Source organism: Megalops cyprinoides, chromosome 2 (genome assembly GCF_013368585.1).
Source record: "Megalops cyprinoides isolate fMegCyp1 chromosome 2, fMegCyp1.pri, whole genome shotgun sequence".
NCBI classification, from domain to species: domain Eukaryota; kingdom Metazoa; phylum Chordata; class Actinopteri; order Elopiformes; family Megalopidae; genus Megalops; species Megalops cyprinoides.
The window spans coordinates 21,128,690-21,146,055 of record NC_050584.1 but is presented as its reverse complement, the minus strand read 5'-3'; positions in this window follow the sequence as shown (position 1 = coordinate 21,146,055).

The following is a 17,366-nucleotide window of genomic DNA, read 5'->3' as shown; positions in this document are numbered from 1 at the left end:
TACTACCAGTACTCCATGAATAATAATGGAGTGGTGATATAAAAAAAAAAATAAATAAATAAATAACTGAAGAACTTGTTGAAAGGCAAGACTTGGCTGGCCATTCTGCCATCTAGTGGTACAACAAAGTCCTGCATTTACTTTGGGGGAGCTGTTCACTCAGTTGGTCACCATCAGTTGGTGAGTGAATAAGGGATACTACCATTTTGAGGGCTGCTTCTTCCAGTCACAGCCAGTTAGCTGAATAATAAGGCTTGTCAATTTATTATGCTTCAATCAGTAAAGAGCAGAATTACCAAGATGAATGTGCTGGATGAATCAAGAAAAAAAAACATTGTATGCCTCAAGTTGCTTTGTGGTAACTTTCCTCAAAGACAATGATATGGACTCCCTATAGACAATGCAAGACCGCTCAACTGATGGTATTAGAGGTATGCCCTCCAATGAATTCTTCACATACTAAAACCCTGTCAGGCCTAATATGCGTCGTCTTGAGTGAAAATCCTGATTTAGAGCCACACGCTGTAAAATATAACAAGTACGAGGGGGAGGTTACTGTCAAAGTTGTAAAAATGACATTTACCTTCAGGGATTATTATCCTCATCCGTTTACCAGAGTGGAACAGGTTTCATGGAGAAAAGGCTGATGCACTTAGCCTGTACATTTACAGTTGTCACATGAATTTCCACCATTTACCACACTTATCCCGGATTATGCTGATTGAGATGCAAATGTCTAATTTCCAAAGAAATCCTACCAAGCTGCAGAGAATCCAGAGACCAGCTGTAAGGATAACATATAATTTTCCTTCATATGATTTTAAAAGGAGTACGAGAGGGGAAGGAGGAATTAGTCAAATGATATATCAAATTTTATTTTTATAATCCTTTTACGTTTATACTATTATAAAGCCTTGTGCAGAGTGCATGATAGAAATAACATGGATTCATACAACCCAGAGGGATAATAAAATGAAAGAAAGACAAGGATAGCTACGTAATATTAAATTAGAAAAATATGTCTAGGCAAAAAATTGCAACTGCTTTAATAATACAAAACAAAACTAATACATATTAGTTAAGCATGAGACTGCATTTTTATTTACACAGTCAACAATGAGTTAAAAAGGGGAAAAAAATCCAGTTTTATTCTTTTTCACCTATATTCAAGAAGGACAGCCTAAGCACCTTGCCTGAAATACAAATAATTAATGTATACTATTCATTTTCCTGCCTGCAATTGTGAGTGAATGCAAATTCCTTTTTAGTGAGTTATTATTTTCATAGAAAGAACTGCAGTTACATAGGGAAAAAAGCAAACGTTGATTAAAATATTTAGTCTTGGGAGCCATTGAATATTAAATTTCAAATTAATCTAAATGAACATCCCTAATGCATAAAAGTTATTTCAATTTAAATTCTGTTAAAGATCACAATTTCAGTGAAATGTTGAATTCTGATTCAGAATTTCTGATGTATGATTTGGCTTGTTACACTGATAAAAACAATGAAAAACACTGCGTTTTAAGTGTTCTTCATGGTTTTTTTTAAAAACACATTTGTGTGATTTTTAAGATCTAGGATTGTGACCTCTATTTTCATTGAGTTAAGCAGGGAAAAAACACCCCCCATCAGCATTTCGCATAACACATTAAACTGTGTTATGTGAAACACATAACACATAAAAATGTGCAATATACTTAAATTTTGTATCAAATACAATTCACAGGAATTCTCATTTCATGGTAATCTGCTTGCCAAGAATTTACACATATGCCTGCAGCAATTCCACCACTGTTTGTTTTGCAATACAAAAATCCTGATTTATAGGTATGGTGAGAGAGAGCCTGGGGGGTGAGAACAAGAGCTGGAGAAAGAGCTGGTGAAAGGGACAAAGAACCAAAGGTAGAGGGATGGAAGTTTTCATGCCTATCTTTGTTTCAGTTTGGTGCTGTAAGGTTGTTGTTTTCAGGAGGTGAACTCATGAAGGGTTCATCCTTTCCGTATGGACACTGCATCACTCACCCTGTACACAACACCTGCTGGAAGGCTGGGCTTTGCGTCTTGTATTGTCCATGTCAGCAGTCGTTCCTAAACCATCATAGAGTGTGTGTCACAATACACAATGCACAATACACAATATATTTATGCTGTACTTCACACAAAAGTATGTTTGTATAAGTATAAATGTATAAATAGTATAGTATAAACACCATACTATACTATAATATAAATATTAGCATGTATAAATAGTTATGGAGTATTCATATTTTGTTAATATTACAACATTATGTCCATGAAAATTCCCATTGAAATCCTAATGATATAGTTTAAAAAGGGATTTCATGTCAATGATTGATGTCTGAAAATACAGCACTCATGGGGTGTCACGTGTCATGCTGGAGAGGGCAAAGTGCTCCCCTTTATATGCTTAAGTTGAGGTCTGATGCAGCGGATGTCATTATCAAGGCAAAAAAGCCTGTGTGTCGATGCATTTGCATTTGTTGGCCGATTGTGTCATATCCAAACCCGATTGTGTCATATCCAACCCTTGCATCTAATTGCACTGGAAAATAAACATAAGAAATAATGGAGGAGATAGGGGTATCATTCACAACTCTGACAAAATTGCCATGTTATGAACAAACCGAAACTTGGTGTTTCATAGATATATAAAACCAGGGGAAAAAAACATTCACAATCACAAATGTATCTTAGTTTTGTCACAGCAAGGGAAATGTTATTTTGCATCCAGATAATTAATTTAGGAGACTTACTTACAGAGACATACAGTAAACAGCAATTTACATACAGTAGAATGGGATGACCTGGCTACCAACTCTGGCGCTGTAATGCTAATCAATGGGGCTGCTGTCTATCAGTCAGGGAGGTGGCTGTAGGAATTCGAAGGGGGGAAATGTCACAGGACTCTCTTGAGAATAATGAGCCTGTTACAATGAAATCACACAATGGACTGAGTTAAAAGTGAATAAGCCCCACCAAGACCTTGTCTTTTCGGCATAATGGGTTTGTCACTCACTCTGAAAGGTTTCATTGTGGCAGATAGCCAATTCTGGTGCCCAGCCGAACTGGCCGCACATTCAATAGAGAAATGTATGACTGACATGATGGTTGTTTCCAAACCATAACGGCCAGGAAGCAATTTTTTTCAGTTAACCTTTCACTTGTTTGCATTTTCATAACATTGGGTGTGGAATTTGAAAGCAATGTCCGGCCAAAAAAAAAAAAAACTTTGTCATTTTTTAACTATTCCATCCTGTCCTGCCATGCACCTGTAGTTGAGAGCATCTTATGTCACTTCATGTGAAGTAAACTACTAAATAATCATGATCCTTGTAACTGTGTCTCAGAAACAAACTTCTAGGTGACAATTTGCATAACAACCTCCAAGCCACCAGACATGGAGAGGAGATAAAATGGGTGGAGGCCAGTAAGTTCCATGTTTGCATTGTCATTAAAAGGTCTGCTTGTTTTATTTCTTTCCGATTCACAAGTACTGCAGTCTTACCCTTCCTTACACTGCTTGATTGTCACTTCATGATAAGTAGGGCAGAAGAGGAATCTTATCGCTGAATGTCAGTCAATAGAATTTGCTTTTATTTTTTAAAAAAAATGCAAATTCCCAAAAAAAGCCTGTTTACAGCTTAAAATATCCACCGCATTTGTAACAGATCTTAAGGCCAGGGGAGAGGTGATGCTAAACCTTGGTTAGGTCTGATATCAGTATTCTCTCCCTGAAATCATTTTTTTACTGACTAACCCCTTGCAGGCCCAGTTAAAGTTTATCATGGTTTAAGGGCTGCATGTCCCAGATGGTGATTGCTGGCAACCATCAACTTCCAGCAATGGGAACAAGTGTTTCCTCTGCCCTCAAAAGCACTGCTGAAGTGCAGCCCATATTCCTCTGGGTCCCTAAAACATCAACAAAGACTACATGATGCACCAGCAGGGCCGTGCTGTGAGCTGCAGTCTCGGTATATCGGATAATTACGTGGTCTCTGGCAGGGAAGAGGCCATTTTTGATAGCTTTCCAAGGTCAATACCTGAAAGCCTCAGCGATAAAGGGGATCAGATGTAAGATTTCTAATTTAAGAAAGTATACAGGGACTTTCCTGGAAAAAGACAGGCAGCGAATTCTAATGGACTTTGGTGATGGAGAGGATCAGATTCAGAGCTGGGGTTTTTCCCCCCACTTTTTCTTAAACTTTATTGATAAAAAATGACAACTTTCCTATGGGCTTGAAGTCATACAATCTGACACATCCGCTATGTAAACTGAAACAATTAGTTTTGTCTACAAAGAGGAGATGAGGATGTTTCAAACATAATCTGTAGTGTTATTATTGAACTTCCTGTATATGATTATTTGATTGAGCTGGTGTGGTTTCAAATTTGAATAATATTTAAGTAATATTATATTAGCTGATATCAAACACCTATTCAAATTACGTTTATTAAACAAAAGGGAATGTGACCAAATGAGAAGGCAAAGAAATGTTTATCTGAGTGAAAGGTTATGACACTGCATTATATGATTTTGGCTGCTAAATTTGATAAATCACTTCAGCTCCAGCTTCTTGGTTGTTATGATTTGAATATTATTGTTAAAAAATGATCTAGTGCTTGCAGTTACAGTTTGCCCATAGCTGAATAAGTATTTATTGTCTCTGCACTACTCCTACAACTCCAATAAGTAATGGAAGTTTGAGGGACAATGTGTGCAGTCAGTAAGCATTAAATGATGTTCTCTCTGTCAGAGAAGGGATGCACATACAACTCAAGGTAGATTCAGGAGATGTGGGGTCCTGTAAAATTATCATGCTCCTGTTATTATCCACTTCCTGCATGGAGGTGCTGTGGGTTCCCTTACCCCTCTCTTTTGCTCTTCTTCACAGGTCCCCCGCTGCTGGCTGCTGTTCAGATCCCACATCCACTTCACCACTAACTTCACTCTGCAAGGCAACTCAGCACAGAGGCTCTGTTCTACCTGCCCATCTGTGCCTGCCTTCCTGCTTCGGTTGATAATATTGTGTGCTGTGCACCTCTGTTACAGATTCTTTTCTTATCATGTTGGCTATGTTCTCCGATCTACCAAAAGACACAATGCAGATATTGTCTTAAAACTCAGGCTGCCCATAGGGGGCAGAGGGAAGAAATATTTCACTCATATTTTCCCTCATTAATGCACAAGCGTTTTGTGCTGTTTCATACACTCAAGGGTAGGTCATTTGGATGCTAACTCAGTAACTGCAGTATCCATTAGACCACCCCCCTGTCCCCACACCACCTGCTTCAAAACATCTCATTGCCTCTAGTACTAAAACTGCAAACTCTTCTTTATTACCAAAGTGGGATAGCTGTTACTTTCATGCAATCTCTTTTATGATTTGAATTGTTTTGGTGCATGTTGCTCAGTGACTTATGATTGACTGAATAAGACCAACTAGACCCACCCCGTTCCTCTTCAGCCAATTTGGGCTGAGGAGTTGAGGGAGCAAAAGGTACAAATTTCATTAGATTTGTTTCAGTGTGTGCTTTCATGCACTTGAACTTCCAAGACTGGCATCTCATAAGAGAAAAAGTTCCTGCAACTAATGCTTTCATACTGAAGCCTAATATGACAAGCTTGCTGCCCTCAGATGGCTTATATTGTCCAGTCAGTGAAAAGAGTGCACTTCAAAAGGGAGGAAAAATGTATATTAATGGTAAAAGTTAAGGCAATGGCTTGTTTTGTCCTAATTTCACTCTGTTTAAAACGTCAAGTGAAAAAAGGATGGCTGCATGGCATTTTCATTTACATTTACACAATTTTAACTTCAAATCAGGATTTTGTACCGTTTGATGAAGTGATACCAGGTCTGGAAACACATACATCCTTCTAGATACAAGTATGTGTATTTAAATACTCTGTCAACCTGTGATAGTCACTTCAGGAAATAATTGTCAGACATGAATTGTTAGTTACAAGAATGCATGGTTGGGAACATTTTCCCAACCATGCATTCTTGTAGGAAGGAAGGAAAATCACAGAACCAGGGTACTCAAAAAGTAGATATAACAAGGCTTGGAATACACCAATAATTTAACAGGTAACAATATTCTTGAGAAAGATATTATTGGATAAATAATTGGTGAAACATGAATGCAGACAAGCATAATTGTGAGGGGAAATCACCCCCTGATGAACACAGTGAAATGAATGACTTCTCCCTGTGCTCATACTCAAAGTTTGCGTATGTCCATGAGCTCCCTCTTATTAAAGTCCCTGCAAGAAATGCCCTTTCTTCTGCCATGCATTTACATAGTGTGCATGCAGAGTTATGTTAATGACTGAGGCTACCAAGAGGAGTGAAGAGAATGTGATTAGTTTCATAATTAATTATTAAATACATATTTATTAGTTTCATTCTTTAAATTAAGGCATGTATACACTACAGTTTAGTCCCAATCTAGCTAATTTATTTAACCTTTCAGGTTTGCCACAATTCTTGTATTAATCTGTTGTCTGCATGCTGAAAACAAACCTTGTATAAAAACCATTCAACACAAGATGTGTGCTATGTCACATCACTGAGAGTGACAATAATTATTGTAGGGCCTGTTAGCAAATATCAAGCGGTATCCTGAGTAGTGAAAATGAAAAAATAATTTTTTAATAGTTTTAACCTGCTTTCTGAAAGCTGTGAGTGCAGAACTGCAATAAAAAGAAACAAGAGAGACATAGTGTAAGGCAAATAAAGTGCAAAAGAGGGACTCCCAACTGAAAATGTGTGTAGAATACATGGACCAAATTAAGCTACACTAAACTGTAAAACAAATAAGATAATTTCTCCTTGGAGTTTTTCTGGAGATCCACTTCATAAAACCATTAAAAAATTAAAATGAATGTGATTGAGTGCTCTTTGAAAACTTCTGCTACTAGTAGTGATCATGATACGATATGAATGTATCATAGATTTAGAGATACATAGATTTAAATTTTACATAGATCTTCAAATTTAAATTTAAGATGTCGCAAAAACATGAGGATTTATTAAATGTTTGTGCATGAAGTTAGCTGCAACTACAACTGAAACACAGAAAGTGGAGAGAAATAGCTAGATATTGTGTTACAATCAGTTTAGCTGGACACTGTGTCCTGGAGTTATTAAACGTTATAGTTTTATAGAGCAGCATCAGTGACCAGTGCGCAGTAATGTTTGGTACTGAAATTGCCCAGTTCCTGAGATGATAACACACAGGACAGTTTCTCGATTTCAAAACTTGCATCATATGTCAGCCCCAGCTTCCCTGATTCTGTAGTTGGTATAACAGTCATAATGTATGTCAGGTTTACCTGCAATTAATTTGTTTGTGATTTTCAAAAATCATATTATGTATATAAGATCCAGGTTTAGAATGGTTGAATGAATTTTTCCCAAAAGCTAAAAGATTAGCTCCTAAAATTCAAATTTTAAAATGCAGTTTTAATAGCACAACAGAATCAGGTTATTTATAGTTAATCTCAAAATTTTGATAGGTTAAAAATTATGAATAAGGCCATATTTCTTCAGAGAATTATTATAATTGTGTGCCACCATCCCTAGATCTTGACAAATGTCTGTTTCATAGAGCTGTCTTATACTTGCTAGAGTTTTGGAAGGTTTTACCTGCTATGTATGCTTGTGCTGGAAGTGTCCATAGAAAGCCATATTCTTTTATCCTAACACTGAGTAGAACTGTCCCTCAGGTTCTCATAAAGTAGCATATATCTGGCCACAACCCCCCCCCCCCCCCCCCCCAAAAAAAAAAAAAAAACAATAAATAGCAAAATGAGCAAAAAAAAAAAAAAAAGTTTGGGTTGATAGATAACATATATCAACTTTAAAATACACAGTTTGTTTGAAACTATGTATAGTCTATTTCATATCTATCTCTGAAGCCCTTCTCCATGTTGGGATAACTGGAGCTTTGACTTCTGACAATATCGGAATAAAAACACTTTGTGGTGGTTTCATTCTTAAACTCAGTACCTGCCTCTATATAAGAGTAATTGATGAATTTACACATGCACAATTTGCCATTAGTATGTCAGTAGTTTTCCGTTCCACTGTGTGCTTTAGTGCATGCAATGACTCACACCAAAATGACCAACCCTCTCACAACCCCGAATGATACAACACGTTATAAGAAGGTATGACAATAATCATAATTGTATTAGGAGGAAGAAAAAAGAGCATGGAACATAATACATATTTAAGGCTGCTGAGGGAAGACTGGGGAGGTCGAGGTGCATGCAGAGGTCGAGCATTGTCATGGCCATTAGCATTATCTGTTCTGCCATTATGATTTTGAGAGTGATAGAATAAGGAACACTGCCTCCTAAAGAAAGAATAATTTCTCTTTTCACTTAATAGGCTGCCTTAATTATCTTTTTACTTCATCTTTGTCATTAGGTAAATATCCCATCCCTGCACCAACTCTTCATTTTGCTTACATCTAAAAAATGCAGTCCTAGTGAAGTGTAAGATATACTTAAGCATGATGGTGCTTGCACAGACACATACATAAATATACATATAACTGGCGGTGCAATCTGTATGGAACATCTCAATTAGGTACACAGTTAAATTTCAGAGAAACATATAACTTTGCATCTTTTAGTCAGGGCTTTGATACTCATGTATTTTACTATACTGTAGTATTCTGGGAATATATATTAACATAATTTATATTAATATTCATTGAGGTAAAGGAAAGGAGAAAAGAATGGATCATGAAATATTAATTACTTAGCAGCTGTTTCTTTAGTGTAATTTTCAGCTAGCCGCTGGAAGGCAGGTTTTCTGATGAACTTCTTTGAATGCATGGGTTTCATGTCCAAGAACTAATTCAGAGGATGGCTGTCACATTACATTAAAGTGGTCTTAAAGGCTACATGGTTTTCCCTATGTCTCAGTTGTTTCTCATTATTATATGTGTCTTTGCAGTCTGAGTCCTCTGCAATTGGGAGAGAGGGTTAGCCAGAGAAGAATGTTATTTACCAGTTTTATCTAAGAGTCGTTTTAGGATCTGTTTTCCTGGTCCTATGTCTTTGTATTGTTCAGTATCATTATGTTTGCTTTACTAAATACTGTAACTGTACACTCAGTCACCTTATGTCTGGGGCACTGAATTTGAGTCTCAGTCTTGGGCACAGCTAATACTCCAATCTGACCTCCTTCAGAAACTATGTAAAGGATGGATATGTGTGTGAAAGTGATTGTGATGAAAGGGGAGAAAATGGCTATCAAACATCCTTCTGCCGCTGAAATGGTCCAAGAGTCTGTTAACCTGATAAAGAGGGGCCTTTTTTGTCTTATGTTGCTTTAATCCTCACATTGATTAACTGCCTCTAAACAGAAGGAGGATCAAATGCTCTAACAAATGCTGTCGACTGTGATCCCAGATAAACTCAGGCCCTCAGTGATCCAAATCTCTTCCTGAAAGATGGAAACAAAGGTGTTACCCTTTGCACTGTCTCCACTATCCTGAACTTGACCTGAAGCTCACGCATTTTGCACCAATCGATAGCTGAAGAAACTATCCGTACAGGAACACACAATGTGCAAACACACATAAAGCTATGCTTTTTGAGGAGTTGTTCTTGCTTAACTGACCTTTAATTGCAGTGGATCTTCATAAAATGTTACATCCCATCTCAGAGAATAAAACCAAGATTTTTTTTTTTTTAATATTCCCTCTGTTGGTGATGTCTGGAATTGCTTCTGTATTTACTCTGTAAATAGTGTCTAACAAATGTCTAACATATCATCAAAGTTTGCCTGAAATAAGTGAAATGCTGAACGCAGCTAAAATATGTCACATATGTCATTCATTAATAAAATATTGAGAAATGATTCCTTTTTCACCCCAAACACATCACAAATATTGACACTGGCCTCTCATGCAATTAGCATTGTTTTCAAGTTTGTAATTACACAATATCAACGTATATTATTAGCTTTTTCTGTCTAGCTGAACTTTAAAGAAGCACCGGTTTCGCTTGTTGTGGTATAGCAGTGACGAAAATATCAGTTAGAATAAATAATTTAAGAAGACAGTAGGTAGTGTCGTTCTTCCTTGTCTTGTTTTATTCTTCGCGAGGTCTTGGCCTAATTGTACTGTACTACATGTCTTAAACACTGTGTTTTTAAAAATGAACACATAAAATGAAAATGGCAAGCAAGTTTCACGCGGTGTGATCCGCCAGTTACAGCAACTATGCTGACGCCATACAGAGGCGCTGACTGGCTCTTCAGAACTACTGGGTAACAATGCTTTTTTTGCCTAGACTGCTCAAATTTCAGGCTGTATTACTATTTATCGATTTAGTGTCTGGTTCCCCAAACATCCGGGTGTTGAAGGTTATCATTTCGTCCATGTCATTGGATAACTACTTCGACTTTGCGATGCTATTGGCTCTCTAGATGTCAGTCTAGTGGCTGCTGGTTTTCTTGCAGACTGTGGCAGCGCCGCAGACAGGCACGTAAATGGTTAGTGTCTGTCTCGAACTGCTATAACTGATGTAAGAGTTAGAATCTTGCTCCAAATACGTAAAACCGCGAAGACGCGAGGAGATGTTATTATTTTCTGTCATGTCTCTAAACATCCGTCTTTGTTTAAGTTAAACGCGCGGTATTTGCCACCGTGTTCTTTTTGCACGCAGGAAAAGTTTTTTTTTTTCCTGTGTCACCAGACAGTTGTTCATAAATGCGCAGGTAAGACGGCTATGAACATTTTTGAGAGAAAGCCTTTTGTAGATAACGGTAAACTTGATATATGAATAGTTGGCTAAGCTCATCTTAAGTTCACCGTTAATAAAAACCTGAAAGAAAATCAGAAAGCCATCCGGATTCGGGAAAATGCATTTAAGCTTGAGGCTGTTGCCATTTGTTGTAATTTATAGCAAAAACGACTAGGGTTACTAGGATTGCATGGTGAACAACGGCGAGCAGCAAACTGCGTTTTTGTTTAGAGACCTGGTGAAGCCTCATTTATAGCCTACCTAAGGAGATGAGCAGGTGACGCACCTTTGCTCACGTGAACACGCCTTAGGTATTTTCTTTAACTTAGACAATATAAATAAACATCTGCACAATATAAAGGTAAATAATCAATACCAATAAAATTGGCTTTTTCATAGGGCTCAGTAGGTCTGCTTCTGTATTTTTTTTTACATAAGACAACACTTATCCTGGGCCAGGCTTTTGAGACACGGTTTAGGAAATCGCTTAGGATAAGAACAACAGTTCAGAATGACTCTGGAGGAATGAGTTTTAGTTTGTTAATACCTGATAATGTTATAATTTATGCATACATGGCCCACTGTTGTAGATGTTTTGAGGAAGTCTTGATTATCACTATTAATGTGAAATGTATCATTTCATTTGTTAAGACTTAAAAGTCTGGCAAAGTTTTCCCCCCTACACATTTCCTCACCATCTCCTTTGTGGTTATTTCCTGTTTTAAAATCTCAGTTTCTAGTGCAGGTACTGTATTTTCAGTTACCAGGACTCTGGCAATGAGGCATGACCAACGGAGTGGTCATGAAGCCTGCATTGGGGGGGCAAAAAATTCACTCTCTGATTGGTCAGCAGTCAGAAGGGGGGAAAATTTGTCCTCCCATTGACCAAGAGAGTGACATACTTGCAGATGCTCAAATGGTGGCGCCAGTTCACTCACCAGCACTAATGGGGAGGCTGGCATTCAGCGTGCACCTGTGAACTGGTGAATTTTACTTTATAATGACTGCCAGTCAGCCCAGCGATTTGTCTCAACTTGAAATCCACCACCTGCTTCACTCACAGATGCAGACTATCCGATACTGTAAAATGTAAAAAAATAAATGATTAAAAAGGGTTTTGACTGAGGCCAAATGCCGAGCGTTGTTGTATCTTAGCATTGTGGTGTCTTTGGGGTTTAAGCCAGTTTTTTAGAATGTAGGAGAATGAGGGATCTATAACCATAGTATTTGTTTGTAATGTAGCCGACATTGTAAATTATTTTGTAATTTTCTTGCTGAGGATCTAGAGGCTAGAATAGTACAGTATTATGAGGTATTGTGTTCGTTTATTTACGTTTGTTTATATGAAAAGAGGAGCAGGAAACACAGCAATAACTCCTAAGCTAATTACTCAGTATGTTCTTTTCTCAGGAGTCCGGACTTTCAGTATTTGCGAACAGCAGCACAGGTCTCTTAATGTATACATGCAACAGAAAGCCTGTCTTTAGATCCATACGTGTGTGCATGTAGGAATATAGCGAAATGAGAATCCTCAAGTAATATTGTGAATTGCTTTGACATGATTTATGGCTTTAGCTGTGATATTTTCCAAAAAAAATGGTATATTCTGATATTGTGGGTACAAGCGTGATTCGTTGTGGTCACGGCTCTAACATCTTGGGTTCATTGGAGTGAGAACCGCATTCACTGCTGCTTCAGTCAGGTAGTCTTAGGCACTAGATGCCATTTGTATTCTCTCTGCTGCTTATAAATGCACTGGAGTCATATGACAGCAAGCGAGCAGCGCACCCTGGGTTATTGGACAAGATGGCGGCCTGTGAAAGCTGTGTACAGTTTTTCAGCGCTTTGTAACGCTTATTTTTTTCTCCGTTTGGCATATTTTTTATTCCACAACTTGGTGCAAGGGTTGATATATCCATGTTATGATTCGGAAGTCCTTTGCGGTTAACAAAGATCAAAGAGACCAATCTTTCATGTTCTGCGATATATCAAAGGAAGAGATTAGTGCGCGTGTATGTGTGAGCAAGTTGTTGTACACTCAAATGACACAGCGCTACATGTAGCATGGATGTCTAATTTTCATTAGACCACAGTGACTTTTCACCTTGAAACTGTATACGATTATTTTGTCAGGTGGGATAACGTATACACAGTGTAGCTGTCTGAGTCCGTTCTTCCAGAAATACACACTCCATAGAATAGCACTCACATTTCTGCCAAAGATAATAAAATAAAAAAATAATGACCTGACATAAGTACCTCAGCTTAAACAATAAAACTCTCTTAAGAAATCAAACTTTGCTATTCAAGACAGCAGCCCACATGATTTTCTCCACAATCGGAAATATCCTAATTAATTTAAAATGGGTTTTACTGCACTAGCTGTGGTTACATAGGCAATCCAAATGGCACCTATCATTTTCACATGAAACCTTCAGAAAGCCCGAGTGGCAGGTTGTAAAATTTCTTTGGGGCGTAGTCTGACACAACAAGTTATTTATGCCTATTTGCTCTGTTATGTTTATCTGCTGGGCTATCAATGGCCAGCCTGAACAGATCTCTTCATTATGGCATCTGAAGCTTGCTGGAAGCAAGTATTTAAACCAGGAGTCTTTATTTCCGCTATGATCTTATCAAAGACTTTTTCATGATAATTTTTTTGCTAAGAATACACTTATAATCTATTCTTTAGCGTGTGGTAGAGACTGTATTATATCCAAGACATCTTACACCTTCTGTGGCATTTTTAGTATGCGTGTGTATCAGCACACTGCAATAGATAGTAAGTTAAAAATTGTCTTGCATACGTGCCTCGTTCAAGGTAAAAGATGAGCCTTTTCCAATTGCCTGTGTTATTTCTTTACACAGTTACCTTGCAGTCTGTGAAAATTTTACAAATTATGTAAATTATGAATTCAATCTATATTGGCTGTTTTGCTTTTAACTCAGCATTTAGTTTGGATTTGCAGAATTTGTTTAATTTTTTCCATACTTACACAAGATCTCACCAGTTCAGGAGTTACTGAAGTCAACATAAAATATTGTATAAGGATTAAATTGTTATTATGTCTACATAAATATGTTATTCAACAAGATAAAGTTCTGTAACACGTTTAGCGAATAACCCCCTCCTAATGCCATCATAATTGTGTCTCGTTTGTATTTGTTTGCCTGGCACATGCCCTTAGACGTAGTAACTCGCTTCTCTGAATTTTTCATTTTTTACACAGTAATAAGTGAAGGTTAAAGCGTTGTTCAGTGGTTCCAGCAGTTAAGCTTCAGCTCTTTGGCCTTGGGTCCGGTGCCCTAACCACTGCCCCACATTGCAGTGTCCCTGAAGAGTGATATTAAATATTCAAATACAGTGTGTGGTTAAGAGGTAGGATTATGTGGATTGTATTATAAGAATTGTCTGGTATTATAATGCCTTAAATTGTATATCGTTAATAATTTTCTCCTTTGGGGAAGTCATATACAGAACCGATGGCGCAAAGAAGCCCCTTTGGCTCATCAAGGTATTACCAAAAAATGATTCTCAAGATCAGAATTTTTTTTTGTATTTCAAAGACATGAGAACTTTTTGAACAAACACTTGTGTAGAACTAGTTTTGACTAAAGCATTCATGCAAATGGAGAGCAACTGTGAACGAAGCAACAGTGTGCTGCCGACTGCCACTAATGAATGTAAAAGTGGTACTTTTGCTATGAACTGAAAAACAGTGAAACAGGCACTGCTTTTACCTCTTTTCAGCGGTTACATGTTTTCCATGTTTCGTAAACGTGTATCTATGTTTTTATCCGCAGTGAATGAACATAGCACTCTGAAATCCCTCTGAACGACCTTGCTCTACTGGCAATGCGTACCTGTTCCGAGGTGGCAGGAGAGAAGCGAGAGGAGGTGCAGATGTTGCTCAGGTAAGTTTAAATGTTTACGTGTCAGTGGAGCACATTTGGGCATGTTTAAAGGGAGAGAAATGCGTGGAATGCTCAAAGGAGCGAGTGAAGTAGAATGTGAAACCCTTGGGGAGGAAGGGAATGCTCTGCAGGGCCTGATGTTAACAGCAGTTGTGCAGTAGCTTGTATTGTAAAATCTGACAGAATTGCTTTGGGAAACGGTGCATTCTGACAGCTCTCAGACCAACCATTTGCAGCTATCACATTTTATAAAAGCCTATTCCTGCTCACTTCAGTGGGTAAAAAAAAAACTGAAACACATTACCTTGAATTTCCATGTGTTGTCAACGGTAGTTTTTTATTTACTGTTTCCAGAGTTAAGTTAAAATGGGGATTGATTGTATTTAACTTTATTTGTTCTGGCGACAGATGTAGATATATTTCAGACTTTGTCTTTAATATTCTTATTGTTAATGTAGTCCGGATTTATCCACCAGAATATATGAATGCTAAATAAAGGTAGCTTGTGTCTTTAACAAGGCAATACATTGCCCATTTTCCAGCCAAGGTAATTCCTAATAGTGTCTAGTGTCATGGTAGTTGGAGAAAAGTATGGTTTTGGTTTCAAAGGCAGTCAGCTGAACCGGGTCTTCAGAAATGGGACATTTCATTTTTTGTTTTTGTTTTGTTTTCTGCAGTGTCTTCTGGTGGCAGTGACTTACTGTACATTGAACATATAGTTCAAGTCTATACTTTCCACTCGTTTCATTCTTGCCTTATACTTCTGCAGCTATTGCGCAACTTTAATTAAAAATGATTTTTTAAGGACATGGATGTGATGATAAAACATGGCCTTGTACTAACAATAAGTATGACAAGGTCTCTATTTTATGTAGTGCTTGTATAGTTTGCAATGAACAGCGAGACTCAAAGTGCATTTGTTTGTTAAACTTTGACAATCTGGCCTTGATAAACTTTTGAAAAGTGCAAAATAAAATGAATATCTAGATGCGAATGAATTGAGCAGCATTGTGGTTGTCCTTAACTGCCAAAGTGATGAATTTAAACTCGCCATTTGCTTTTACATTTATTGAATAATGTTTTCCTTTATAATAATATAAAACAGCTGAACATATATTGAATAAGAATTAAAAAAATAAAATATTCTTAAACTTGTTACTCGGTTAAGTCAAGGACAGATCATATTGTTGTTTGATTTATTCTGGGACCTAAAGTGTCTTGTTGCGGATCGATTTGTTTTTTTCTCAGTCTGTGTTTGTTATTCACTTGAAGAAAGATAATTCATATGAGAATGATTGGACAAGCTGTGAGGAGTGACCACAGTCAACCAAGGCACATGTAGATAATGAAGTCGTTATTAAGAGGTTAGTAAATAGGATCTCACTCTGGCTGCCATGACGTTACATCGCATAAGGATTAAAAAACTGTGATGTAAGTTATGGGTTATTTTTGTTCAGTTTGATTCAAGGGATGATGTATGCTGTACTACAGTGTAAATGCTCAGTTTCTTCAGCACAGGTATAATCATTGAAACATACCTAATTACCAAAGAAAGGCACCTGCATGACTCCACTTCTTGCCAGAAGCTGAATAGGAAGAGGGAGGTATGACTACATCATGCTGCTGGCACCAGCCTTGTATTATGAAACGGAGGTACTTATTCAACGTTGAGTTGCCTATCATTTCACATGATTGCACATTCACTGTCTGAATTATGAACTCCTGAGCTACAGCCTTATGCTGAGTGCCCATAGAGCGTTTTCTCTTGGCGGTAGATTCAATGCTGCAATGCGCGATGTTTATAAACCACGCGATCACATGGTGGGTCACGTGACGCTGACACGATGCACCATTTGTTCCTGTTTTTTTTTTTTTTTTCCTGTGGCGTACAACAGCGACACCAACAATGCGCACACCACAAACGCAGGTTCGTCCCACTGACAGCGGTAATACTCTGGAAGGCCTTATCCGAAGGGTTCCCTCTGACATTGGTGTGGCACACTCTGTCTCACAGCTTCAAATGACATTTTAAGAGCATTGCTGGCAGGCTTCCAAGAGCTCAGACTGACTTCCCTCATGGCAGTGTAATTGTGCGTGGTCTCTGCATACAGCTGCACCCACTGCCGGGTTTTAGAATGTCAATACTCAAGGGCAGTCCCCTCCATTTTGAGGTGTAGCCCAATTCGGGCCCTGCGAGCGAGCTCCTCTGATTTCGGGGCGTTCTGAGGGAAAGGACAGACAGACTGACTGCAGTGGGCCAGTCCTGGTTTCCTGGGAAGCAGCTGGATGATTTGGTAGTAGTGGCGATTGAGAAATCCGATGCGGCGCGCTGCAAATGTTATTAAACCACTTTTAAAAGCAGGAACTTGCATGTTGTGGTTGCGTAATTCCAGCGCGGTTGTCTTGTGTAGATACAAATTTGATACTCTCTATATGGATACAAGCTAGACCATGAATAAACAACAGAAAAAATATAATACCACTGTATGTGAAGTCCCCCCCAACCCCCACCCCTATAACAAAAGGAAGCCCAAGTGGCTAACATGCAAAATTGCTGAGAGACATTTGGTGAAGGTTCTCTGTTAAGAACATTGCTGTTCCAGCTATTTTAAATGCTGTGCATATTGCTATGTCTGCTGTTTATGATCTGAATAGATATTACATC